At 40.4% G+C, this 26,423-nt stretch overlaps 1 protein-coding gene across 5 annotated transcripts in view; it reads left to right on the plus strand.

Moving 5' to 3' along the window:
* RASGRP3 (RAS guanyl releasing protein 3) overlaps positions 1-26,423 on the plus strand; it is a 105,912-nt gene that overhangs the window by 2,333 nt on the left and 77,156 nt on the right. The window contains exon 1 of one of the 5 annotated variants that reach the window (XM_040496492.1): positions 15,749-15,807. The exons of 3 other annotated variants lie outside the window; for them this stretch is intronic. The gene's annotated coding sequence lies outside the window, so the exon portion shown is untranslated. Of the gene's footprint in view, positions 1-15,748; positions 15,808-26,423 lie in introns of those variants that run through there. One more of the 5 variants, XM_040496490.1, reaches the window with a different exon arrangement.

The following is a 26,423-nucleotide window of genomic DNA, read 5'->3' on the forward strand; positions in this document are numbered from 1 at the left end:
GAGCCTGTTTCCGATTCTGTGTCTCCCTCTCTCTCTGCCCCTCCCCATTCATGCTCTGTCTCTCTCTGTCCCAAAAATAAATAAACGTTGAAAAATTACAATCCATTCCTGGGAAACTGTAGCAAAGTGTAGTATTCTTGAATAGAGAGAACCAGTTTCCTTAGTTGCTCTGAAACCATAAAAATAAAGACAGAAATAACATAAATCTGGGTAAATATGATAGATCTGAAGAAACAAGTAAAACTCTTAGCACTTGTTTCCAAGACACTCCAGTGCCACAAAGTCAGTTCTGCATCCATTTTATTTTTTCCACCAAGTGAAATCCAGGGTAATCTGATTAATTTCCACTCCACGTGAGACTAGTGGTAGAGATGCTGCTTACAGTGGTCCTGGTTTCTGTGAGTGTTGAACTCCCTGCCCTTACAGTTTCAAAACAGCTTTTTCATTTGAAAAATGCATATTTTTCTTTTTTTAAAACATATTTTTAATGTTTATTTATTCTTAGAGAGAGAGAGAGAGAGAGACAGCACAAGCAGGAGAGGGGCAGAGAGAGAGACACACAGAATCTGAAGCAGGTTCCAGGCTCTGAGCTGTCAGCACAGAGCCCGATGCGGGGCTCGAACTCATGAACCGGGAGATGATGAAACTGAGTCGAAGTCGGTCGCTCAACCGACTGAGCCACCTAGGCACTCCCAAAATGTGTATTTTTCACTTGTATATTTACATTTTGAGAATAGAAATGTTTTAAATATGATCAAAGATTTAACTAATAGAGACAACTAGGAGTTATGTATTTTATTCTAAGAACATATTTTTTTTTCACTTTGAGAAGTCTTATGCTTGGTCATCGGTTTCTGGATGCCCGCAGATGGTCATAAATGTGTTCCTGCAATGCCAGTTATTTAAAATAGATTGGGGGGGGGGATTGTTTAATAGTTTTACCAGTTTCTTGATTTTTTTTCAAGCTCCTGAGTGTATTTTATGTTAGAGTTAGCTAATTTTGAAAACAAAATTATGAGCTTTTTTTTTTTTTTTTTTTTTTTAGCTTTTCTATTAATCAAATAGAAATCCGTTGCTTGGTTTCCAGCATGACTCTTATTTACTGTGTGTTAATAGGTGACGTTATCAAGCCACCTCTGGCCCTCACATTTAAATATAAGTGAAATCAGATTACTGAAGAGATAGTGTGAAGTGGTGACAAATTGACATGTCACCATGTGTAACCCATGACTTGTAGGATGCGTTGAAATGGAGGGTGGGGAGAAGCATGCCAAGGTCAGGCAGCTGGACCCACCTGGCCTGATGCTGTGGGGACGGGGGGTTGCATATTGGTTTTAGTGTGTCTGGGAGCACCTCAAATCCAGGTAAGTGGCCGCTGGAGGCTTTCTTTCTCCTCTGCTCTCATCCCTTCACGCCCTATATTACAGGTTTACAGCAGCCCCACACCACACAAGCATATTTATGAAGTTTTCCTACTTGCACTGCAAACTTTACCTTTGAGAACTCAACATTTACTCAGAGAAATGGAATTCTATAGGACACAGAGCATCTTATACCAAATTAATGATCAATATTAACCAAATCAGGGGCGCCTGGGTGGCTCAGTCGGTTGGGCGTCTGACTTCGGCTCAGGTCATGATCTCGCGGTCCATGGGGTCGAGCCCCGCGTCAGGCTCTGTGCTAACAGCTCAGAGCCTGGAGCCTGTTTCAGATTCTGTGTCTCCCTCTTTCTCTGACCCTCCCCTGTTCATGCTCTCTCTCTCTCTCTGTCTCAAAAATAAATAAATTTAAAAAAAATTAACCAAATTAGTGATGTTCATAGTGGGTACCAGATAAGGAGGTCCTCCTGACTCAGGCAGGTTTCACGGAGGTATGAGGTTGAGCTGACCTCGCAGGGCGGAAGATCTGATGGTACTGTGAGAAATAAGTGTCTGAGACGAGATTGGAACTGTGTACGTGGGCAGGGATGGGAATATTCTTGGTGTGCCCAAGGAATAGGGTTGTCAGATGAAAAACAGGATTCCCAGTTACATGTGAATTTCAGACAAACAACAAACTTTTTTTGAGTGTAAGTATCTCCGATTGCACTGGTGTGTATGAAGCCTACTGCATGGGACTTACTTATTCAAAAATATTGTTTGTTGTTTATCTAACATTCACATGTAACCGGGTGTCCTCTGTTTTCATTTCCTAAATCTGGCAACCATAGCAGGGAGCTGTGTGTCAACAGCTTGACATAAGCAGAGGCAATAAGCATAAGGAGCAAGAGAGAAGCGTCTGGAGGAGGTTGGGGTCGGACTGTGGTGGGACTGTAATGCCAGACAGAGGGGTGCAGAATCTAATTTGAATCCCCTGGGAAGCCAGTGAGGGGCTTTGAAGAAGGAAATGACATCAGTGAGATTTGCCCATTTAAGGCAGGACCTGGTGGGTCAAAGAGAGCAGGTTTCTGATGCCTGGTGACAACAGAGAGAAGGAAACCAGATGGAGACACATTAGAGAACAAATCAACATGTTTTGTAAACTAATTGGCTATGGTTATAGGAAGAGAGGAAGTGTTACAGAGGATGTTATGTTTTACTGTCTATTCTAAGAAATAGCCAATCAGAGAGGTAGCAGCAGGTCAGGGAGTTAGCGAGGAAGATGAGGATTTTGGTTTTAGGTCTATTAAATTTGATGCTGTGATGGGATAGTCAGGTGGAAAGAGTAAGTGAACAGCTGGAAATGGGAAACAGCTTAAGAGGGAGGTGAGAAGCAGAAGAGATAACGGCCAGCATTTCCTTTTCTGCTAAGCCTTTCATGTCCAGTGTCTTGTTGAATGCTTACAACCACCTATGGGCAGGTTGTATCACTGACCACATTTTATGAATGAGGAAACTGCAGCTCAGAAAGGTTAAGTAACACATTCACCACCAGCTAGCTAGTGAGAGACAGGTAGAGAATGGAACGCAAGTGTGTAAGAGGCCAAAGCCCACGTGCCTGCTAATTCCCATGCAGAACAAGGAGGATCTGCTCTGGATTCATTTTTTGCATCTGCAGAGATCTAAAGGAACCAACTTTCCATGCTGTTATCCGATTATTATTATTATTATTATTTTGAGAAGGAGAGAGAATGCATGAAGAGGGGAGAGGGGTAGAGGGAGAGAGAGAATCTTAATCAGCTTCCACACTCAGTGTGGAGCCCTCCGCAGGGCTCTGTCCCACAGCCCGGGGTCATGACCTGAGCTGAAATCAAGAGTTGAGTGTTCAACCAACTGAGCCACCCAGATGCCCCACTGTCACCTGAGTTTTAACTGGATTCCTGGTCTTCAATTTTTTCTAAGTGTGGTAGCTCTCAGAGTTATGCACCTTTTATTTTTTATTTTATTTTATTAACCTTAGTTAATCTCCCCGAGGAAAAGGGAGGAGGTTATACTCAGAGATTTTTGTGTTTATTTATTTGCACATTTATTTCCAAAATTGGTTTTCCCTTCAGTGCCTCATTTTTTACTTTTCGTCACCTACCCGGTGAATTAAAGATTATGCAGCAAACAGGCCAGAGAATGTTGAACTCCTTACTCTATCCTGGGTTGCCCTCTAGTGGCTGCCTCAGGTAACGACGCTCAGGCCAGGCAAGGACCACGCAGGCAGCCCCTGCTCCTTAGGAAACCAATAGTTCAGAGAATCACTGCAGAATCATCTGTGGGTTCCTTCCTCAGTGGTTTGGAGGCTAGTTGTGCTAGGAGGTTCTGGAAAAGGACTTCGTGGAATTACGTACCCCCTTCCAGCTAGCTGGCCTGAAGGGCATTTTGAATAGACCAGTGTTATATTTATCTTAAACTTTGTAAAAAAAAAAAATCACTTTTGTATCTTGTTAGGAAGGTACATATTATCAAGTTTGGTTATTAAATAGCTTTTAATGCACCTATGTCATTTGATTGTTAATAAATTTTCCTTTTATTCCAAATATTTACTTCAAGATACACAATATAGTTTTTAGTCAAAAGTGAATAATCTGTCTTTGAGGAACACAGCCTAAGGAAATATTCATAGATTCAGACAAAACTGTATATAAAAGAATGCTTACCTATTTGTAATGGACAAATTTTGGACAAATATACAGTAAAACCTTGGCTTGCAAGCATAATTTGTTCCGGAAACATGCTTGTAATGCAAAGCGCTTGTTTATCAAAGCGAATTTCAAGAACCATTGGCACAGTTGTGATCATGTGATGGTTGGCGTCCCATACTACTCGTATTGCGAGACATCATTCGTTTATCAAGTTAAAACTTATTAGAAATGTTGGCTCGTCTTGCGGAACACTCGCAGAAAAAGTTACTCGCATTCCAAGGTTTTATTGTACAAAAAAAAAAAAATAAGGAAATTGTTGAGTAGTATTCCACAATGTGGAATTTCATATAGGCATCAAATTACATTAAAATATTTAATGTTTATACTAAACGCTAAGTGAAAAAGAGAAGGCAAAAAAAATTATATACATGGTATGATCTCACTTTCTTAAGAAATATATATGTTTACATGAAAAAGCTGAGAGCTGAGCATTTATATACCAAAATATTAACAATAGAAGTCTCTAGTTGGTGGGATAATGGGGATTTTTACTTTCTACTTGTTTCCAGGATAAGCATGTTCCCCAAGATAAGCATGTACTACTCTTATAATCGGGAACAAAAAAACAGTTATGTTTTGAAAAAGCGGAGAGCTGAGTGCCAGTGTTCTGATTTCTTGCTGTCATGGCTGACAATCATGTAGGTGCTAATTCAGCTCCATTTACGGCCTCTCTGCCCAGTCAAGAGCTGTATCCTGTTTGGGACAGCATAATTCATTGTAATGGAAAAGATGATGATGCACTAGCCTGGTCTATGACTTCACTATATTCATCAGCAACAGGAAACAAAGACACACACTTTTTTTTCATAATTGTTTTAGTAATAATTGACAATTGGAGGAAATGAATGGCAGAAAACAATTATGGGCAGACAAGATGGTCAGCAGATCAGACTGGGAAATGCAAAGGGGCCAGTCTCAGTTTTGTTCCTACAACGATTTCAGAACATTACAAAGATATTATTGTTTTGTTTTCAATCCACTCCTGAAATCACTGTTGTTTTTACCAGCAGTTACACAATTCTTTGCTGGCAGCAGTGCCCCCCCCCCCAATATGTTTTTGATTCAGTAATCCGGTAATCACACATCAAGGATTTGGAACTGAATTTTTTATGTATATCAATACTCAGGGCCAGTGTGAACTTCTCCCTGTGTGTGTCCACTAATAACGCTCCTTTATAATAAACTGGCCATTTGTGGCCCATACATGAAATTTTAAACGCTTCATTTTCTATTAAACTTTAAAATATCAAACCCATATTTCTCTTTTCTGTGAAATGATCCCTAGTCTTCGTTTGAACAGCAGGGGGTTGGGGGTGGGTGGGGAACAAACAACCAAAACTCAAAATACGTGAATTCATGATTCACTCTCTGGTGGAATGAGCACAATTAGTAACCGCTGAGCTGAAAATGAAGGCTGCATTCTCAACTAGGAAAGAGCTAAGTAAGGCAGGTGTTACATACACTGTGGTAACATTTCTCCACCCTAGTGGCTTCTGTCTGTGAGCATAACTTAACTGTCCTGCCAGGCACTGTTAAAATTCTTAGCATGGGGGAACTACACATGCAGGGCGTGCTTTAACCTGTACTCCAAGTCATATTCTTCTCAGATTAGCCTGATTTGGAGTAAAATTCTGCAGCAGCTCTCGCTTCCAATCTTAAAAACCGCTCACTGGTCATGCTCTTTGTTGTGGAGACCTCTAGACCGGTGCTGTCCCATAGGAATATAATGTGAGCCACAACTGTCATGCTATGTTTTCCAGTTGCCACATTACAAAGATAAAAAGAAACGGAATTAATTTTTTAAATATAGTTTATTTTACCCAATATACCAAAACATTATCATTTTGACACGCAATCAATATAAAAGGCTATTACTGAGGTAGTCTACATTTTTTTTTTCGGTACTAAGCCCTTGACATCCAGTGTGTACTTTACTCTTTGCATGTGTCTCAGTTTAGACAAGGCTCATCTTACATGCTGAATGGAGTCAGGTGCCTGGTGGCCGCTGTAGTAGACAGTGGGAATCTAAACAGAAGACCTATAGTGCAGCCACAGTAATGTAAATGGCATCTGAAATTTGGGCTGTGAGATTCCACTGTCTCTCCAGGACTCAGCCTTCTCCTCTGTGATGTACTAGCAAGCCACTCGAAGAGGGATCCACTGCAACTGAATAGTTGAATAACTAAAGAGCAAGAAAAGATGGCCACTTTTTGACTTTTTGCCTGCTAGATCCAACTATTTTCCCTGTTAGAACAATCCAGCTGTTCATTTAGACTGTGTCTGTAGTGGATTCCTCAGTTGAGGGTAGATAGGGGTAATAGAGGTTTTTAAAAACTCCCAGTTTTTGAAATCTGGACTATATGATTGTTAAGAAACTTTATTTTATAACAATGTTTTCAAGTGAAGTTAGGCATAGGAATAGATTCCATTATACAGCCTAAAACTAACTTCCAGAAAGCATTATGAACATCGTGTTTCTAATGATGCATGCAACTTAGCACAAAGAAAGAAATCTTTAGTAATACACACACACACACACACGCACACACACACACGCACTCACACATGCACACTCCTAACATTGTGATTGCTTGCTGATGTCTATTGTGCATTCTGCCTTGTCTTATTTGAAGAGAAGGAAGTATGCTTCAATAATCTTGTATAACTACTATGCCCTGGGGACTCTCATGCCAGTCAGCTGGAGCGATAAAGATAGCTCTGTGTGCTAAATGGAGGGATCCAAAAATAGAACTAGTGGAAGTGGATAAAACTACAAGACATTGTAGGTTCTTGTGGCCCCACCAATGGCAGGAACCTGGACACAAGAGCCCCAGAAGTCCTGGCGGCGAGTCCTAGCTCCCTAGAACGCTCGTCGTTTGGGTTCATTGCTTATTCTGGGAGGGTTTGTTTAGGAAAGCCAGATGTAAAGCAGTCAGAAAACTCTAAAATCAAATGTACATGATGACCATCCATCGATTTACAAATTGGTAGTGCTCCAAAAGCTTGTTTGTAAGAATTTTCTCGGCCTTCAGAAGTAACTTTCCATTTTCCCCATAGAAACAAAGTCATAAATAGTGACTGGGTATGTGCACCTAAAATAACATATATTCTCAATGAAATTGTTGCAATGTATTTACTATATATTTGCAATGTATTACATTAAGTAATTCTTCTTTATTAATCATTATTATTTTATGAATACATGTTAGTTAAATTATTACAAGGCATTAAAAATTTTTTTTGAATGCTTATTTATTTTTGAGAGAGACAGAGCACAAGTAGGGAAGGGTCAGAGAGAGAGGGAGACACAGAATCCTCAATAGGCTCTGTCAGCACAGAGCCCAAGGCAGGGCTCGAACTCACGAACTGTGGGATCATGACTGAGCCGAAGTCGGACACTTAACCGAGTGAGACACCCAGGCTCCCCTATTCCTATGCATTTTAGTGAAATAAAATTGTTGTATCACTTCTACATTACTATATCATACATTAATAATATGTTAATAATTACACTACATTAATCCATAAATAGTATATGAATAATTAAAACAAAAAATATGCTGAATTAACTCAGAGTCACCTTACATCCAAAACATTGAGCACTGGAAGAGGAGCTAGCAAATGTCTGGTGTTGCACCAGGCTCAGGAACGAGCATCAAAGATATATCCTACTTATTTTGTCCCTTAATGTTGGTAGGAAAGCAAATTCACCAAGAAGAACGAGGAAATAGATGGAATTCTTTACTAAGGAGGGTGCCTTACCTATGAGACTCTTAGGGGGAGAAAGCCTTTACATTTGTATGTCTAAACTTAGGATTTGCCTTCTCCTTAAGGATGAAGTACCCCTAGCAATGCTTTTAGTGGGGAGCCATAATTAGGATCCTTTCTCACTCCCAAATAGGGTGAGATTTTCCTGAGTAACATTTGGCCAAGAGGGAAGGTGGAGAGGAAGGCCACAGTGAAAGAGAATATGTGGGCACATGATACAGAGATTCGTGCACAAATGCCCCGTTCTCCTGCAGGGAAAGAAAGGCAGAGAATGATGGACTCAACTTTGGATGGTTCTCTGTGCTTTTCCCTGAAGCCTTCAGGGTGGGAAACAGGAGGGGAGGGAGGGGTGTGCAGGTGGTCTCTGCGTGTTGGGTACGATTTCCAACTCAGTTTTTTGTATCTTCGTGAGTGCCATGAACTCTTGGATGCTGTGGATACCACCATGGCTCTTTCTAATCACCAGTAAATGAAGAGCAGGTGGTGAAGTCAGGCATTAACCGGCCTTTAGGCAAGGTCAAGAAGTCTGGGCTGAATGGGGCCACTGGTTGGCTTGACAAATCAGCAAGAGAATTCAAGGGCATGTGGGTCAGTTGACATTATGTATGTAGCTCAAGAACAGGAGTCTAGGCCAGGAGAACAATGGATTCCTATGACTTCTCTCTTTCTGAACACCTTCCTATAATTCCTTCTGGCTGGGAACTGGGGCTGTCTCTCTGGTAACGGAAGCCCACTAACAGAGATCAAGGCATGCTGTGCTGCAGGCTGCTCAAAGAGGCATGCTACATCTGGGGCACGCACATCTGTGTTCTCTGTATCCCAAACTATCCCTACGCCTCCCGACAGATGAGCCCATCCTTCTTCGATATCCTTTCTCTCAATTTCTTTTGCTTCTAGGACATTTTCTTTAAAACATCCATGATTTGGGGGCACCTGGGTGGCTCAGTTGGTTAAATGTCTGACTGTTGATTTCCAGCCTTAGGTCATGATCTCACGATTTTGTGAGTTCTAGCCCCACACTGGGCTTTGTACTGACAATGCAGAGCCTACTTGGGATTCTCTGTCTGCCTCTCTCTCTGTCCCTCCCCTGCTCATGCTTTCTCTCTTTCTCTCTCAATAAATAAATAAACAAACAAATAAATAAATCAAGCAAGCAAGCAAGCATCTATGATTTTTCTTTGCTCTGAGAACTACGACTCAGACTACCTAAATCCACTGCCCACACTAGTTACTCGTTTGCTGTCAAATTCCACTGCTGAAATTCTCAGCGTGTATTCTGGCACATACCACCTTTGTTTTCTCATTTCTCTCTCAAAGTTTTAAACACATAAAATCAGATACTCTGTCCTCAATCCCACTATACTGAAAATATAATGTCAGAAACTTTCTGACTGATGCGGGAAATGATCTCTTCCCATTTTTATTCCTCTTGATCCCTGTACCATTTAATATCCTACAATTTTCCTCTGTTGAAATCTGAGATGCCACATTGTTCCCAATTTCTTCCAGTCTTGATAAGGGTTTTTTTTTTTTCTCTGCCCTCCATTGTAGCTGTTTACCAGGGGTCCTTGTCATCTGTGTTTGTCTAAATCCTTTCTCCCTCAGAGATCTTATTCATGGCTTCCATCTGTAAGTAACTCTGAACTTGCTTATCTAACTCTGAGGGAATTTTAGCCTCCATTCTAGGTGCAGGTCTCTGTCTGTCTGTTTCTACTTGATGTTCCATCATCGTTTCAAACTTAGCACGTCCAAAACAAAAACCCTACCCTGTTTCCCTTATCTACCCGGCCTCCCTGTGTTCTTTCCTTTGATGGTGACATCATCCCATCTGGGTTGGAACCATTTTTCCTCTAACTTGTTCTTCACCTCCAGGTAACCCCATAAGTAGATCATCCTTCCTCTTAAATGTGTCTCATATTCCATTCCTCCCTTCCTGTCACTACTGCTTCCATTCTTGTTTGTTTGTTTGTTTTTACCTCAATCAAGGACTCTGTGAGCAGCCATCCAGCTGATTTCCTTCCCTCAGGCTCTCCCCTTCCCTCACACCCACCTCTCCATACTCCTGGGAGAATACTCTGTCTTGGAGAGTGTTAGGACTCTGTTAACAATTGTTAAGTAGACCCCTGTTGCTGGATGGTGAGCAAAACGGAAGTCCACACCAGAAACTGAAATAGAGAGTTTTACTACTCCCAGGTCCTGGCGGAGGCACTCTGCATACCTTGAGGGTCTACACGGGGAGGTCAAGGTAGGGTACAGGTACAGGACGAGGGCACATGCCTTTATTAGAGTCTGTGAGTGGAATGCTTTGGGGTTCCTGGGCTATGGCCAGATTGGTCGATTCAAACCAAAAAGAGTTTGGTAAGCTCCACCGGGGTCTTACCTAAGGGTAGCATGAGGGAAGGCCCTGGGAGGCTGGGGGGACTGTTTATCACAAGGGTCATTAGGGAAGTCCTGTTAGGAACTTACATGTACCTGTGACTCTGCAGGATATTATCCCCTCACATGAGGGGTTAGTGCCTGTGTAAGGGCCCGCAGGCCACTTGGCCAAACAAAATGGATGCTAAGTTACCATGGAGTAACTTAGCTAAATTCTTGACAGAAGCCTGCAAACTGCCTGCTGTCTTAGACAAGCTTCAGTGAATGGAAATTCACTCAACGTAGCTATACTGGTTTTAAGAAAAATATGTCCTGGAAGCACCAGAAGTGAAGTCGAGAACGGCAAGGACCTCCCTCCAGAAACCAGGTGATCAGGGCCTGAGGCCGTGACTGCTGGAACGTGATGGGTTTTGCCATTCCTCAGAGGCTCTGCTCCCCTGGCCCCCTTGCTTTTCCTGTCTCACTGAGCACAGGAAGAAGGAGGATGTCCATCACCTCCTCAGTTTGAAGGTCCTTTTTGTTCAAGCACCGATAGAAATGGATAGATCTCCTGCGTTGAATTCCCAATTCTCTTGAGAAATAATCTAATAATCAGACTGACCTAAACCTGCTTCAGGTGTGTCAATTCCTTGTCTGGTCATTTATGACCTTGAGAGAGGAGGCACGGTAGTAGTCCTGAGGATGGGGACAGTTTTCAGAAGAGAGGCTTGTGCTATGTAAACCATCTCTTACACATCTGGCCTTTGGATGTAATAGAGCATTTTATTTTATTATTTTACTTCTCTCTGCCAGGTCCTAACCAATAATGTGTCTCCTAACTTTGCCTAAACATGTTGTGTGTTTTCCCTCTCTGCAGATTTCCCTGTGCTGATCTAGGCAGCTCGGGTTCCACCACACCCCCTTTTTTCTCTCAATCCAAATCCTGCAGGCTTCCAGATGTGGTACACATCTGCCATTTTTGACAAAGCCATCATCAGTCTTCAGGGACCTTGACCTCTTCAGAAATGCTGTAACACACTGTCTATCTAATATATTGAATCATAGGATGTTTGGTATATTTGGGATATTTCATTTTTTCAGTCATTTTATGCCTCCCTAGTTAATTTTCCAGGAGTTTCTCCTCTCATCAATTTAATTATAAATTCCATGAGGTATAAGTCATATGAGGGTCACTGGATACCATCTTTCTGCAGGTTATCATACATATACATGAAAATGAAATTTAAGAGTGGTGTGATGACAGTCGATCTTATTTTTCTTCTTTGTGCTTTTCTGTACTTTGAAAATTGTTTATGGTGAACATACATGAGTTTTGAAATCACACACGTACAAAGAACATAAGTCACTTTTTGAAAACCACAACTATTCCAAATAGGATCAAGTCAACCCCCTGTGATACCTTGACATAAACTTGGGTTATCTGTACTTTTCTAAATTGGGTTGTATAAATAATCCTGTGAATTAAGGAAGTTGCCTGGGAAGAAGAATAGTTTTGAAATGTGGAGCATAAGACTGGGAAGGGTGGCCAAGGTAGAGAGCCTGGGGTGGGCCTGGCTCCCAGGGACCACCAAAGAGGGTTGCATATTATAGGGTGATGAGTGTATTATAAAGACCCTGAGTTTTTGGCTAAAGAAGGGTGTAACACAAAACTTTAAGTCTGAGATCCCATTCAAATGAGATCAGTGGGTTTTTTTTTTTAAGTCACAAATGCACAGTGACAATATTTTGAAAGGTGGAAAATAGACAGCTGACTACTAACTCAACAATAGAAATCAGAAAATCAATCCAGTTTGCCCTGGAGAACCCAGGAATTCCCCTGAAACTATAGGTGAAGATGAGGCTAACATCAGGAAGACTGGTTGAAAGTCTTCCTAATAAGCAGTTAGATTCCCAGATCCCTTCCCTTACTTTACATAGTTGGGAGTTGCCCCCTCCCTTGGTGTAGCAGGATTCTGGAGGTTTTTTTCTCTCAAGAAGTTAAAACATGGGGTGTGTAGACTGGGGACCCTGGTCTTTGGATGGGGTCCAGCTGAAAGCATGGATTTTATATTTAAAACTAGAGGGGTACCTGGGTGGCTCAGTCAGTTAAGTGTCCGACTTTGGCTCTGGTCAGACTTCGGCTCCAGTCATGGTCTCACGGTTTGTGGGTTCGAGCCCCGCATGGGGTTCTCTGCTGTCAGCACTGAGCCTGCTTTGGATCCTCTGTCCCCCTCTCTCTCTGCCCTTTCTGTGCTTGCCCTCTCTCTCTCAAAAATAAATGCTTAAAATTTGTTTAATAAATAGAGGTTAATTGAAGTTTGACACCAGATTTCTACTCCCACTTAGATCCTAGAATGTTACGGGCAGAACAGAAAATGTGATTGCTAATAAGTTCTAGGTTTTGTATCCTAAGACTTAGCGACAGAAAAAAGATGTTCTGGCTCCATGTCTGAAAAGCATGGGGAAGTGACTCATAGGTCATCTGCCTGAATCAGATGTTCACCCCTGAAACACTCGAATGTGGCCAAAGCAAGAGAGGTACTAAGACTACAGCAGTTTGGATCACATGCCTATCCCTGGATAATGAACTTTGCCCCAAATACCAAAGAGTTTCTCAAGGTGGGAGGGGCAGATGAGCTTGCCCTTGAGAGTGGGCATGTAGGCAGACATCACTGGAGATGTCAGCTGAAACTCCTTAGCCTCCCCTGTAGGCAATGCTATGATGGAAGCAAAGGTCCTATGAAGGCTTAAAGCTGTCTTCCCAGTGTAAGAAATGAGTACACTTTGCATTTCTACAATATATTATGGGGTTTCAAAGTACTTCATTTCATTAGCTTTCCAGAAAAACCCGTGAGATGGATATGGTCATTCCTACTTTATTGATGATTATGGGGGACTCCTTATGGTAATGTGGTCGACTCACTCACTATCCCTCAACTAGATTGAGCAGAGCTGGTAGCAGAAATCCTGTCTTTTGCTTCTTAGTCTGATTGGGTTTGTATGTTAGCACCCCAGTGATCAGGCCCAAATCACAGATTCCTGGATAACTGGGCAGGGGAGGACATGTGGAGGTGCCATTCACAGCCAGGGGACTGTATGACTGACTGCCCCCTAGTCACCTAGGGTCTCCCCCACGACTGCCTGCACAGCAACCCCAACACGTGTCAAACCAGTAGAGGCTTGGAGAGCGCTTAAGCACACACAGCCAGAGGAGCCACGTGGCCTCCTTTTGGAATAAGACTAAAGAATTAACTTCTGGGAAGAATTTTCCATCTGTTTTCCAGATAAGATTGATTAGAACCATCTACTCAGTTTTGCAGATTCCATGAAAGAATGGATGAATTGTCCCGTCTGGCCTGGCTATGTTTAGTCCACATTTCTCAGAAGAGTGCTAGCTCCTCCAGGCAGGGACGGCCTCTTTACCTTCAGACCTCTCGAGAAGAGGAGTTAGATGTCCCGGATGTGTGCTCCACGCTGGCCAGAGGGGAGCATGTAGGCTGGAAGGGTGGCCCCATCTGGTGTCAGCTAGACAGCTCCCTGTGCGTTTTATTCACCCTCTGGTGAGGTTATGGTGGGGAAACACTCTGTATTTGCCAGTCCTCTCTGCGTCCCTTACACCTCCCCCACCCTCTCCCCTCCCAACCAAGTCAGTTCTCTTTGCTATTTTTGGTGTAAAGAACTTTCCTCCCATTAATTTCAAGGCTTCAGAAAAGCAGTTAAAAGAGATTGAGTTGAAGGAAGCTATCTGATCCTGCTTTCTCTACACACACACACACACACACACACACACACACACACACACACCCTCCCTCCCTACACCTGTGAAGCTGAACTAATTAAAAATGGATCCATCCTTTTGCTTGTTATTTAATGATAGTCTTTGCATTTTAACGGTGAGTCCAGACAGTCTATACTGATTGTGGTTATTGAGGAATTAATAATGCTGTTTTTTATTACCTGTTTACCGCTCTTTTTCTCTCCTCTCCTGCTTCTTTTGGATCTTTCAAATTTTCCTTATTCCAGTTTCTCTCCTCTAGGGCTTTGGAAGTTAGGTCCTCTGTGTCTTTTCTTGTAACTGGGTGCACGTAAAAGACATTATTTGATGTAACAGAGTCTAAAGTTAAGATCTCCATATTGACATCTTCTGCATAGCGCACAGATCTTGCAAACCTTTCGTTTTGATTGCATTCTCCCATCTGCCGTCTTATCACTGAGGAAAATTTTAGCTCCGCAGTTTTTCTCTTTTAAGCAGTTTTGTCAAGGGATAACTGACACAGAATAAAAGGTGCGTGTCACAAGTATACAGTTTGATGTCTTGACACATGCATACACCCGTGAAGCCATCACCACCACCAAGATCATGCGTGGCCTCTTAAAAAATAGATTCAGTTCACACCTGAGCTTAACAGGCTGCATGTTACCAACGTCTGCTAGTTTTCAGGGGCTTTGTTTTGCTTAAAAGTTCTGTGGCTTCTGGACAGAAGTAACTGTGGTAATTACCGTTCCTCAAAGCCCACTGGGCGTTGTGCCAAGTGCTTTGCAGTAATTACTTCTCATTGCTTTCTTTATTGCCTTTAATTTTTAATTATAAAAACAGTACAGGTTTATTGTAAATAAAAGTGCTGGTCAAAAATGGATAGTGTAACAAAGGAAAGACTGGCAATTCTTGAAACCCTTTGTTTTCTTCAGAGTGGATATACGTTTATTGCTTGTCACTGCAGATGTTTTCTATTGAAAACATATATGATTGTGGTAAAAATGGAGCTAAATACATAGTGGAGGGGTTTGGGGGCTTAAAATAATAATCATTTATGCACAGTGCTTTCTGCAGCTTGCTTTTTTCATTCTTACTACCACGCCATCTGTCCATCTCATCTTTTTCACGGCCGTATGACATATGTAGCATTGAATTAATGGCATTGTGATTGTTTTTATTAACCTCTCTTTACTTTTAGGCTATTTTTTTCTTTTTTGTTGTTGTTGTTGTGATTACAGGTGTCTCATGGAGTTTGTCTTAACATATGTCTTTGTGCACTTGTTGAATATTTTTATAGGATAAAATCCTGAAATACAGTGCATTATTCCCAGCTCATATAGCCATCTTTTGAGTTGGGTATTATCATTTCCTTTTCACAATTGAGGAATTTTATGCTTAAAGGGTTAAGCTTACTCAGCTGGTGAGTGGCTGATAAGGGCATGAGAGCCCTGATTTCCCAGGGCTCCAATGTGTCAACATCCTCAACCCTCAACTCACTGCTTCTCCTACTAGTTTGGAAAAATGGTCAAAAAAGAAAAACGTTATTAATGTTGGAATTGTCAGAAGGATTAGCAGGGATTTTCAGCTAATGGTAGTTCTATGGAATTAGAATGCAGGACGTATTTCAAGCAGTTTATATTTTCACCTGGCCCTTCAGCTGAGGACACTAATGTGAGAGCTGAGGGGCTATTTTTAGCAGGTTGCTTTAAGCCCTTTATGGGGGGGGGGGAGTTGTGAAATAGCCTGTCCATCACAGGCAGCTAGGAATCGCTTGCCCACTTTTTTGTTCCGAAGGAAAGGACGCAGACCATCTGGGCCAGTAAGTGAGGTCCAAAATTGGACTCATGTTTATTTTACTTAATAAATGTACTCTTGAATAATATGAGTTGAGTTTAGGTTGGTCGAATGCCATTTTTAATGCAGCAAGAGTGCACACATTTCTTATAATCCTGCAGTGAGTGGCTTTCTAAAATAAAGAATGCTTTGGTAATGTGAACAAATTCCCTGAATTTATGTTGATTATAACTTATTTTTTCTTTTCTTAAGGCAGGGAACTCTATGCTTGGTTGCTTGTGTCTTAGAGTGTGTTGGATGGTACGGCGATATTCGTTAACTATAATGTGGAGTATATGTGCTGTTATTAGGAACGTAGAAAAATATAGTTCAACTTCTCACTCTCAAGTCCCAAATCAAATGACATGACAAAACCACATAATTTTGAAGAGGTGGTTTTAGACAACCAACTTCCGCCGGGAGGAGTGTGGCTGTAGACCGTGGGCACTCCTATCCTTGTGTGTGGACTGTGGGCCCTATTCCTGTCTCACGGTGGAGCCATAGGGAAGAGCTGGCTCTTCGCTTACTTAGGCCACAGTCCAGAGAATAAAACAGAAACAAGTGAGGTTTTGACTGATCCTCTTTCACACTAGCACCATCGCATTCTTTGAAAGTACACTGAAATATTTTTGGTCCAATGTGAACATTTTTGTTCTTCATAATTTATTCACATTTGCTCATGTATTTTTTAATGTTTATTTATTTTTGAGAGAAAGAGAGAGAGAGAAAGAAAGGAAGAGGGGCAGAGAGAGAGGGAGACACAGAATCCAAAGCAGGCTCCAGGCTGCGAGCTGTCAGCCCAGAGCCCGACGCGGGGCTTGAACTCATGAACCATGAGATCATGACCTGAGCCGAAGTCGGATGTTTAACTGACTGAGCCACCTAGGCGCCCTGCTTATATATATATATTTTTTTAAATTTTTTTTCCAACGTTTTTATTTATTTATGGGACAGACAGAGACAGAGCATGAACGGGGGAGGGGCAGAGAGAGAGGGAGACACAGAATCGGAAACAGGCTCCAGGCTCCAAGCCATCAGCCCAGAGCCTGACGCGGGGCTCGAACTCACGGACCGTGAGATCGTGACCTGGCTGAAGTCGGACGCTTAACCGACTGCGCCACCCAGGCGCCCCTATATTTTTTAATTTATCAGTAGTTGATTCTACAATTGGAATGGCCTTTAGAGATTATGGAATTTTTGGTGTGTGAAAACAATAAGGACTAGGCTCTAACTTTTAACTTTGACACATTTTGGTTGATTTGATTAAGACAATTTTGGTTTAAAATTTTTTTAAGGTTTATTTATTTTTGAGAAAGAGAGAAAGAGAGAGAGAGAGAGAGAGAGAGAGAGAGAGAGGCAGAACTTGAGCAAGGGAGGGGCTTAGAGAGAGGGAGACACAGAATCTGAAGCAGGCTCTAGGCTCCGAGCTATCAGCACAGAGCCCGATGCAGGGCTCGAACCCACGGATCGCGAGATCATGACCTAAGCTGAAGTCCGATGCTTAACTGACTGAGCCACCCAGGCTCCCCAAAGACATTTTTGGTTTTAAAAAATAGTATTATTCGTGAAAAGGAAGCATCTTCAAAATAAGTAATTTAGTTAATATACCTGGTGGAATATAATTCTGAGAGAAATTTTTAGTGCTTTTAATATAAAAATCTTGATCCTCTAAGTTGACATTTATCAGGTCTATTTTAAGGCCTTCTTAAGGCCATAGACCTTTGTATTGATTTTAGGTCAGTTTTGGGAAAATGACTGAAAATGTATAGTAAAATGAATAATTTTCCAAGCCCAATAGTCCCAGTTTTGGATATCTATACTTTGGAATTAAAAGCACCAGAAGCTAAAGATAAACATGCAAGGATGTTTAGTGCAACATTGCTTAGAGAAGCACAGAACTGGGAGCATCTAGAATGTTCATTAATAGGGTGAATAAAGTATGATATACACTGTGGAGAAGTATGCAGCTATTGAAGAGTACAAATTAAATTATATTATTGACCTTGGAGCCAATATATGTGTTCATGATACATTAAGGGGAAAATCAAATACAGATTCTTTTTTTAATGGAAAGAATAGAACCCCATACATCTATGTATGTAGCAATACATTTTTTGTAGGTGTGTATTATCTTGGCAAGATGGGAGTGGATAGGAGAGAGAGGTTACTAAAATTTTCTTTATGTCTATCTCTAGATCATTTGATTTGCTACAATGAGCAAATTTCTTTCTAAACTTAAATATTTTGGAAAGTAAAAAAGAAACATAGGAGTCTTGCTCTTCCAATTTTGCAAAAGGAAACAAGACTATTCTTCTATGTGATAATGCAGTTATCCTGACCATTAGAATAGAAATTGAAGAAGAATTTATAGGCATTCAAATACCTATCAAAGCATCATCATGTAAGCTGGTATTTTTCAGCTGTTTTAGCCTGAGCTCCCCTGCATTTGACTGCGCCCTCCCATGTGTTTATCTCCAGGAGCCAAGAAGTTTTCCAGAATTCTTACTTCCTATGGTTATAAAGAAGCAACACCCACCTCTCAGTTCTGACCTCTCCCCTTCACCTGCCTTTCAATTAGAGAGTTTTAGTATAGCATTTTTTGTCTATTGCTTTTCACTAATAAGAGTGGCAATCACAAAGATGAGCCCTGAGAACAAAAACTTTCTGTTTAATCAAAACATGAAGGAAAACTGGAAATTTTCATACCACTTTTTTTTTATGTGCTTCTTAGAGTGCTTTCTTAGTTTACCCCCTCTGATCTACAAATGAGAAAATCTGGTTGCAGTAATATTAGATTCTCATTACTCAGTGGGTTCCTGCTCTGTCTGTGGTCACCTTGTGTGCTCCCAGGCAGTCATGATGAAGAACATCTTATCCAAAGGCTTTCTATACACAAAGGGTGTGAGTAACCCCAAGACCGCAGCCAAAAGTTTGAGCAAACACAGTGTAAGAAAATCATGGCGATGTTTAGTGGAGTGTGTGATAAAAGGAATGAAACTTTAGGAAAGGATATGGAAATGAGGTTAGAAGCTCAGTCTTCACAGATTTATAACCTAGAGGTGGTGACGGTTGGATTAAAACGTGAGCAAGTAGTTTGGCACAAAGGACTGGAAAACAGGACTTGCAGTTAGCTAGCTGGGTTTGGATAATGTGATAAAGCGAAGAGCGGAAGCGATTACATAGAACATTGACATTGTTTAGAATTATAGGTTTCCCCAGCTATTCAAAAGGAGAGCATTCCTATGAAACCTTTTGTAAGCCAAAAATGGCGTAAAGCAATGAAGCACTTACCACTAACGTATATGGAAAACTTTTCGAACGTTCCCACACTCCAAAAATAACTCTCTTAGGCTTTTCTGATACCACATCTTACTAATGGATGCACAAAATAAATCGAGAAAAAACAGAGGCTCACGGAGGCAGTTCAAAACTGCGGCAGCAGCTTGATACTGAGATGCTGGAGGCAGTTCCCGGGGAAGGAGCTGGGCAGTGCAATCTTACGTGCTGTGCTGCCTCTGTAAAGGCCATGTGCCAAATGCTGAACACCATGTTCGCTTCTCACTTTTTTTGGATTTCTGTTGGTAAGCAAAAGGAGGTGCTAATGTAGCTCTTTTGTAAAAGTGAAGTGGCATAACCTGAACTTTCAAAACGTTGGAGGCCCGCACGCCCAATGTTAGCGGATGGATTTAGTATCAAAATAATACGGCTGTTTTATAATTACAACCGTGGTGTAGCAATTCCTTCCTTCGTACACTGAGCATCATCTTCCAGCCAAGGCTCGTGGGCTTTGGTATGAACCCGGTACAGTTCAGCAGACTCAGAGAGTGGAGGATGGGGAGAGGGAGGCAAGGGGGTGCCTCAAGTTCACAAATGAGAAAAAGAGGATTTGGAGCTCCTAACTGTGCTTTTCCTCTGATGCCTGCAAAGATCAAATTGTGCCCACCCCGTGTATTTCGTTATCACATATTTCGAAAAGAAAAATTTTAATTTTTTTTTTGGTCTCATTTTCCCTGAATCAGCTTTGTATTTTCTGCTTTGAAATAGCAACGATACAGAAACTTGGATAGAAAGGAAATTATAAATCTGAAATTGCCTTTCTATTATTTTCTGTACACTAAATGATTCTCAGAAAAAATGCACAGAGGCAGGCTTAGGAAATTGTTTTTTTTCCTCTAAGCAACTTCTTTAAGAAGTAAAGCAGTCCTGGAAGCAGCAGTGGCATTGTGGAAGATTTAGATTCAAATTGACCACTAGTCTGTGGTTGATAGGGGTGCGATCCTCAAATCTGAATGCCAGTTGGTGTCAAATCAGGGTTTAGAAATAAAACTACTGGAAAAGTTTGTTACGGAAGTAATTATGCTAAGTAAGGTGGTTTGTGTTGAGGGTGCTAAACTTTCCTTCTTGTGTTTACTGAATCCAGCTTCAGCTGGAAAGCTAGCCTAGTTTAAGAAGGTGATTCGATGGAGGGAAAAAAAAATCTGCCATAAAGGTAAATTTAAATTAATTAGATTAAGTGAACACAACTTTGCCAATATGTAATAGGGTTTTAAAAACACAAATGAAATTTTACAAAAAGGGAGAGAGAAGAGAGATAAAATATAGGAAAAAGAAAGAGACCAAAAGTAGAAGTCCATTTTTAACCTGGGCTGGTTTGTCCAGAAATTTGGGGATTTCTCCAGAGATGCTGAAGAAGGGGGGCAGGGTGCTGAGACTGGGCTGTGGGAGCAGTTTCTGGTGGAGGCTGTCCCCTTTTTTCAATCTCCTTTTTATTTCTATGCAGCTGGTCTCCAGTTTCTGAATGGCTTGTGTTCAAAAGGTTCCCTTGTAAATCCATAAATTACAACTACTGTTGTAATGCCAATAATTAGACCCCAAAGTGCATTACAGTTGACTTGGCTATTACACATGAGTGTAAGCAGGTTTAACTAGAGAAGGATGGGCCAGTCTATGAAAATTTCTGTGGCCCCTAAATCATTTGGTGGGTGGGAGGTGGTGCTAAATGTGGAGGGTTTGGAGTCAGATTGACCTGGGTTCTTTTACATCCACATTTCTCTCTCTTTCTTTCTCTGCTGCTCACGGGTTGTGGGCAGGCTAGTTAATCTCATTAAAGGTCATCATCAGGGGTGATAATAGCATCTCCTTAGAGCTTTGTTGTCAGAATTCAATGAGTATTGTGCACAGATGTTAGCTTGTTATATATTAATACTACATTAGTATAAAATGTTACAGTATTAATAGATACTAATTGGTATGATATATGATCGTTGTTATTCCTTATATATGGCTTTCTGCATACTCCCCTTTTCTCCTAGAGAGATTATAACCTTTGAGAGTAGAGAGTTTGTTTGTGTATTTTGGTGAATCTTAAATGCAATGCACTTTGAACATAGACCCTAGATGTGTTCATTTGTTGACAATGATTTGCTTTGTTCAAGGGCTTTAGAGACTAAAACTCTCCACTTTGATTTTTCCACATTTTCTTTCTCTTTGTTACAGGCATGTAGTGAACACAATTCTTATGATAACTCATTGTGCCTGGGTATTTATTTTGGCTCAAGGGAAAGAAAAGGGGAAGAACAAGAGTGAGAGAGAAAATTCCCCATGATACCTAGACAGATGTTAGAAGAAAAAAGAAGAGAGAAGGAATCCAAAAAATGTATGTATAAGAAAGAGAAGACTGGGTAGAATTTGCCAAACTTGAGAAGTAAGAAAGTAATGTTGTGTACGCGGTCCCCTGAAAGGAAATGGAGGTGGGGGTGGGGATACAATATGGCCTTAGTACCTCAATTGACCAGCAGGTGGTGTGTCCTCAACTCGGAGCAGCTTGTTTGGAATTTGGCACAAGGCTGACAGATAGATGGGCAGCTTCGGCAGGGGGCAGCTGGCAGAAGAGGTTCCTGCTCTCTGAGCATGTGTACATGGGATGGGTACCATTTAGGAATTTCTACCTAAGGGAATGCCTCGTGTAGGCATAGAGGCCCATCAGGACATCTCTGAGAGACGGAATCCAGCTGCTCAAGCAACACCATACTTCTTTCCTCTTCCCGCATCCTTTGAACCTGGTGGTTCCACTACTTTCAGTGATTTGCTATTGAATATTGGGTCCAGGACCAGAAGGGTAGAGAATTGAGACTCGGTTGGGAAGATATGTGTAGTTTTATTAATGGATGGTAAGACTTTGCTGCTCTTGGTCCTTTTTTCTTGATCACATTTCTTGACAATGGCTTTCTCCTCTTTGTGGAGATAATTAAAACATTTAAGGATGATTGCATGTCTCTTTATATAAAAAAGATGTCATTTAAAAATGAACAACTGGGGGTGCCTCGGTGACTTACTCAGTTGAGCGTCCGAGTTCGGCTCAGGTTCCATGGGTTCCAGCCCCACGTCAGGCTCTGTGCTGATGGCTCAGAGCCTGGAGCCAGCTTCGGATTCTGTGTCTCCCTCTCTCTCTGAGCCTCCCCCCTCGTGCTGTCTCTCTCTCTCTCTCTCTGTAAATAATGAATAAACGTTAAAAAAAATTAAAAATGAATAACTGATACACATTTATAACAGAAACAGTAGAAAAAAGGTGATAAGTGCAAAGGGGTTGGAAAACACTGACCCCAGTTCCCAAAGATAATCACTATTAAAAACTTGATATATAGTTGACCCTTGAACAACACAGGTTTGAACCCACTTGCATGTGGATTTTTATCAATAAATACAGCACTCTAAATGTATTTTCTTTATTATTTTCTTAATAAATTTTCTTTTCTCTAGCTTACTTTATGGTAAGAATACAGTATATAATGCATCTACAATGCAAAATATGTGTTAATTGGCTGTTTATGTTATGAGAAAGGCTTCCAGTCAACAGAAGTCTATTAGTCATTAAGGTATGGGGCAGTCAAAAGTTAAATAAGGATTTTCGACTGCATGGGGGGTTGGCACCCCTCACCCCTGTGTCGTCCAAATGTCCGCTGTATAACATTTCAGACTTTTACATATGTTCACATGGTTTTTTTAGAAAAATGAGATCATACTGAATAAACTGTTTTATATCTTGTGTTTTCCACTTAATCTATGCTGAATATTTTTCTGTGTTAATATACTGCAACAACATTACTTTATAATGATTGTGTAGTGCTAAGTCTTACAAATGTATAGTAATTTATTCAACTATTTTTGGTACACAGATTGTTTCTAATTTTTCACTAGTATAAACAATGCTGTGAGAAACATTCCTGCACATATGAAAATCAATATTATTTTCTAGGGATATATTTCTAGGACAGGAACTGATGAATTAAAGGGTATACATATTTTAAAAAGCTTTTGCTACATATCACAAAGTTATCTTTCTTACAGCTGGTACCAATTTATACTCTTGCCCCCAGAGTATAAAGGTGCCATTTTCCAAAACCTCCTGCCAGCATTGGGAATTATTGATTTTTTTAATCTTTGTTATGTTTAGAAATACTAAATAGTATCCTATCATTTATTTAATTTGTACTCCATTTTAGGAAGCTGATTTTTATTTATACTGGTCATTTATATTTCTTTACTTGAAAAGAGATTCTTTTTTTAAAATTTATTTATTTTGAGAGAGAAAGAAACTGAAAGTGGGGGAGGGCAGAAAGGAGAGAAAGAGAGAGAGAGAGAATCTCGAATAGGCTCTGAGGTGTCAGCAGAGCCCAGTGCAGGGCTTGAACCCATGAACAGAGAAATCATGACCTGAGCTGAAGTCGGATGCTTAACTGACTGAGCCACCCAGGTGCCCCAATATATTTCTTTACTTGTAAAGTCTTTTTAAAAATGTTTATTTATTTTTGAGAGAGAAAGAGAGACAGAGCATGAGCAGGGGAGGGGCAGAGAGAGAGAGGGAGACACAGAATCCGAAGCAGGCTCCAGGCCCCAAGCTGTCAGCACAGTGCCTGATGGGGCTCAAACTCACAAACCGTGAGATCATGACCTGAGCCGAAGTCGAACACTCAACCGACTGACCCACCCAGGCGCCCCACTTGTAAAGTCTTTATCATATTCTTTGCCAAGTTGTTAATTATAAACACTACTTATATGTTAAGGCCATTAACCCTTTACCATACAGGTTTCATGTTTTAATCTCATTCTGTCATTTGTGATTTAATTTTGTTTATAGTAGGGTTATTTTTGACATACATAAATTTTACATTTTAGTTATTTAAATATTTAAAACTTTTTAATTGGCTTCAGCTTTTGTGATCATAATTAAAATAAAACAATTTTCATTATAAAAGTATTTAACCATGATTAAAATAATTTTCAGATTATAAAAACAATCACATGATTTTCTTCAAATCTGTGTGTGGTCTTATTTTCACATTTAGCTCTTTTTCCCACTAGGCATTTACTTTGTATATGGTGTGAGGTAATAATTGCATCTTTATTTTTTCCTAATACTTAATTATTCAACCAGCTATTAAATAATCCATTTTTTTCCCACTGGGTTTAAATATCATATTTAACAAATAAACATTTTATTTTTTTAATTTTTTTTTTTTTCATTTTTGAGAGAGAGAGAGAGCCTGAGCAGGGGAGGAGCAGAGAGAGAGGGAGACATAGAATCTGAAGCAGGCTCCAGGCTCCGAGCTGTCAGCACAGAGCCCAATGCGGAGTTGAACTCATGAACTGAGATCATGACCTGAGCCAAAGTCAGACACCTAACCGATTGAGTCATCCAGGCACCCCAACAAACATTTTAATATAGTACTTGTATTTTTTTTTTTTCTGGCTTTCTGTTCTGTTTCATTGCTCTGCCTCTTTTAGCAACAGAATCAAATCTTTAATCCTTTTTTTTTTTTAGTTTATTTATTTATTTTGAGAGAGAGAGAGTGCACACAAGTGGGGGAGGGGCAGAGAGAGAGAGAGAGAGAGAGAGAGAGAGAGAGAGAGAGAGAATTCCAAGCAGGTTCTTCACTGTCAGTGCAGAGTCCCACATGGGGCTCAAACCCACTAATCATGAGATCATGACCTGAGCGGAGATAATGACCTGAGCTGAAATCAAGAGTGGGACACTTAGCTGACTGAGCCGTGCAGGTGTGCCCAAACTTCTAATTCTTGATGTTTTCAGCCTACTTAATACCCAGTACCCCCCACTCACTGTTGTTTTATAAACTTCTCTTTTAAAAAAAATTTTCAGGTTTTTTTCTTTCAAATAAACTTCAGGATTTCTTTTTGATCTGTTTTTTTAAATTTCTGGCATTTTAATCTAACTGTAATTACATTTATAAATTAAATAGAGGAGAATCGACATCTGTACAATGTTGAGTCTTCCAGTCTTGGAAAATTGTATAATGATCCATTTATTGAAATGTTTTTTTATTTTTTCAGTAGAGTTTCATACATTTATTTATATATTCTTCATTTTTCTTGTTTTTCCTAGAAATTTTGTTATTGTTGCTATTGTGAATAAGATTTTTTTTCCTGATGTTTTCTAACAGTTTTAGGCTATTATGTGGGGCACTCAATTAATTTTATTTTGTGACTGTTCACCTCACTGACATTTCTAATTATTTAAAACAGTTTTAGAAGTTGAATCTATTAAGGGATTATAACATATGCAAGTTAGATAATTTTGTCTCTTGCTTTCTCATAGTTCTTTAGTTTTGTTGTTGTTCTTGTCTAGTTGTCTTGGCTTGAATGTCCAGAATAGTGCTAAATGATACTAGTGACAATGAGCATCATTTTTTGTTCCTGATTTTAACATTAATACCTCTAGGACTACACCATGAGGTATGATGCCTGTGTTTGGTTTGGGGTAATCTTGATCATGCCAGGAAAAATTGTCCTAACTCCATTTCATTAATTAAAAAAAAAAAACTTATACTGAATTTAATCAAAAGTCTTTTCAAGAGTACCTACTGTGCTAATTCCAAGACTTTTTCCTATCATGGCATCTTAAATATTGAGATTATTCACATCTCTATGGTAAACTATGTGAGGTTCGTCTATGGTTTCCATTATTAATCAGTTTGTTTGTTTTTACATCAGGGGTATTATGTTAGATTTCTGTTACTTTTGCACATTTGAACATTTTATACAGCCAGGAAATTATCTGTGACTTGAAACTCAGGGAGAACTTGATTGTGTAAATAATTTGGACTAAAAACTTTCCTCGGGAACAATTTCTCAATACCTTTTACATTGTTCCATGATTATTGATCTGTTGTTTTTCAGCTTTTTGAGTTAGTTTTCTTCTAATTAACTCTTTTGGCTCTACTTACAATATTTGGTGTGGTATTCTCATTACTGAAAACTTCTAAGCATTTGATAATTGCCTTTTTGTTTTTTTCTCAATCACTGATTTTTCCATTTTTTTAATGTTTGTTTATCTTTGGGAGAGAGAGAGAGAGAGAGAGAGAGAGAGAGAGAGAGAGTAAGCAGGAGAGGGGCAGAGAGAGAGAGACACACAGCATCTGGAGTAGGCTTCAGGCTCTGGGCTATCAGCACAGAGCCCTACTAGGGGCTCGAACCCACCAACCACGAGATTGTGACCTGAGCCAAAGTTGGATGCTTAACCAACTGAGCCACCCAGGCGCCCCCCAATGCATTATTTTTTGAAAGAAGAGTTATATAATTTTTCCA

This window comes from Herpailurus yagouaroundi, unplaced genomic scaffold, assembly GCF_014898765.1.
Source record: "Herpailurus yagouaroundi ecotype Mexico unplaced genomic scaffold, PumYag 188, whole genome shotgun sequence".
Classification (NCBI taxonomy): domain Eukaryota; kingdom Metazoa; phylum Chordata; class Mammalia; order Carnivora; family Felidae; genus Herpailurus; species Herpailurus yagouaroundi.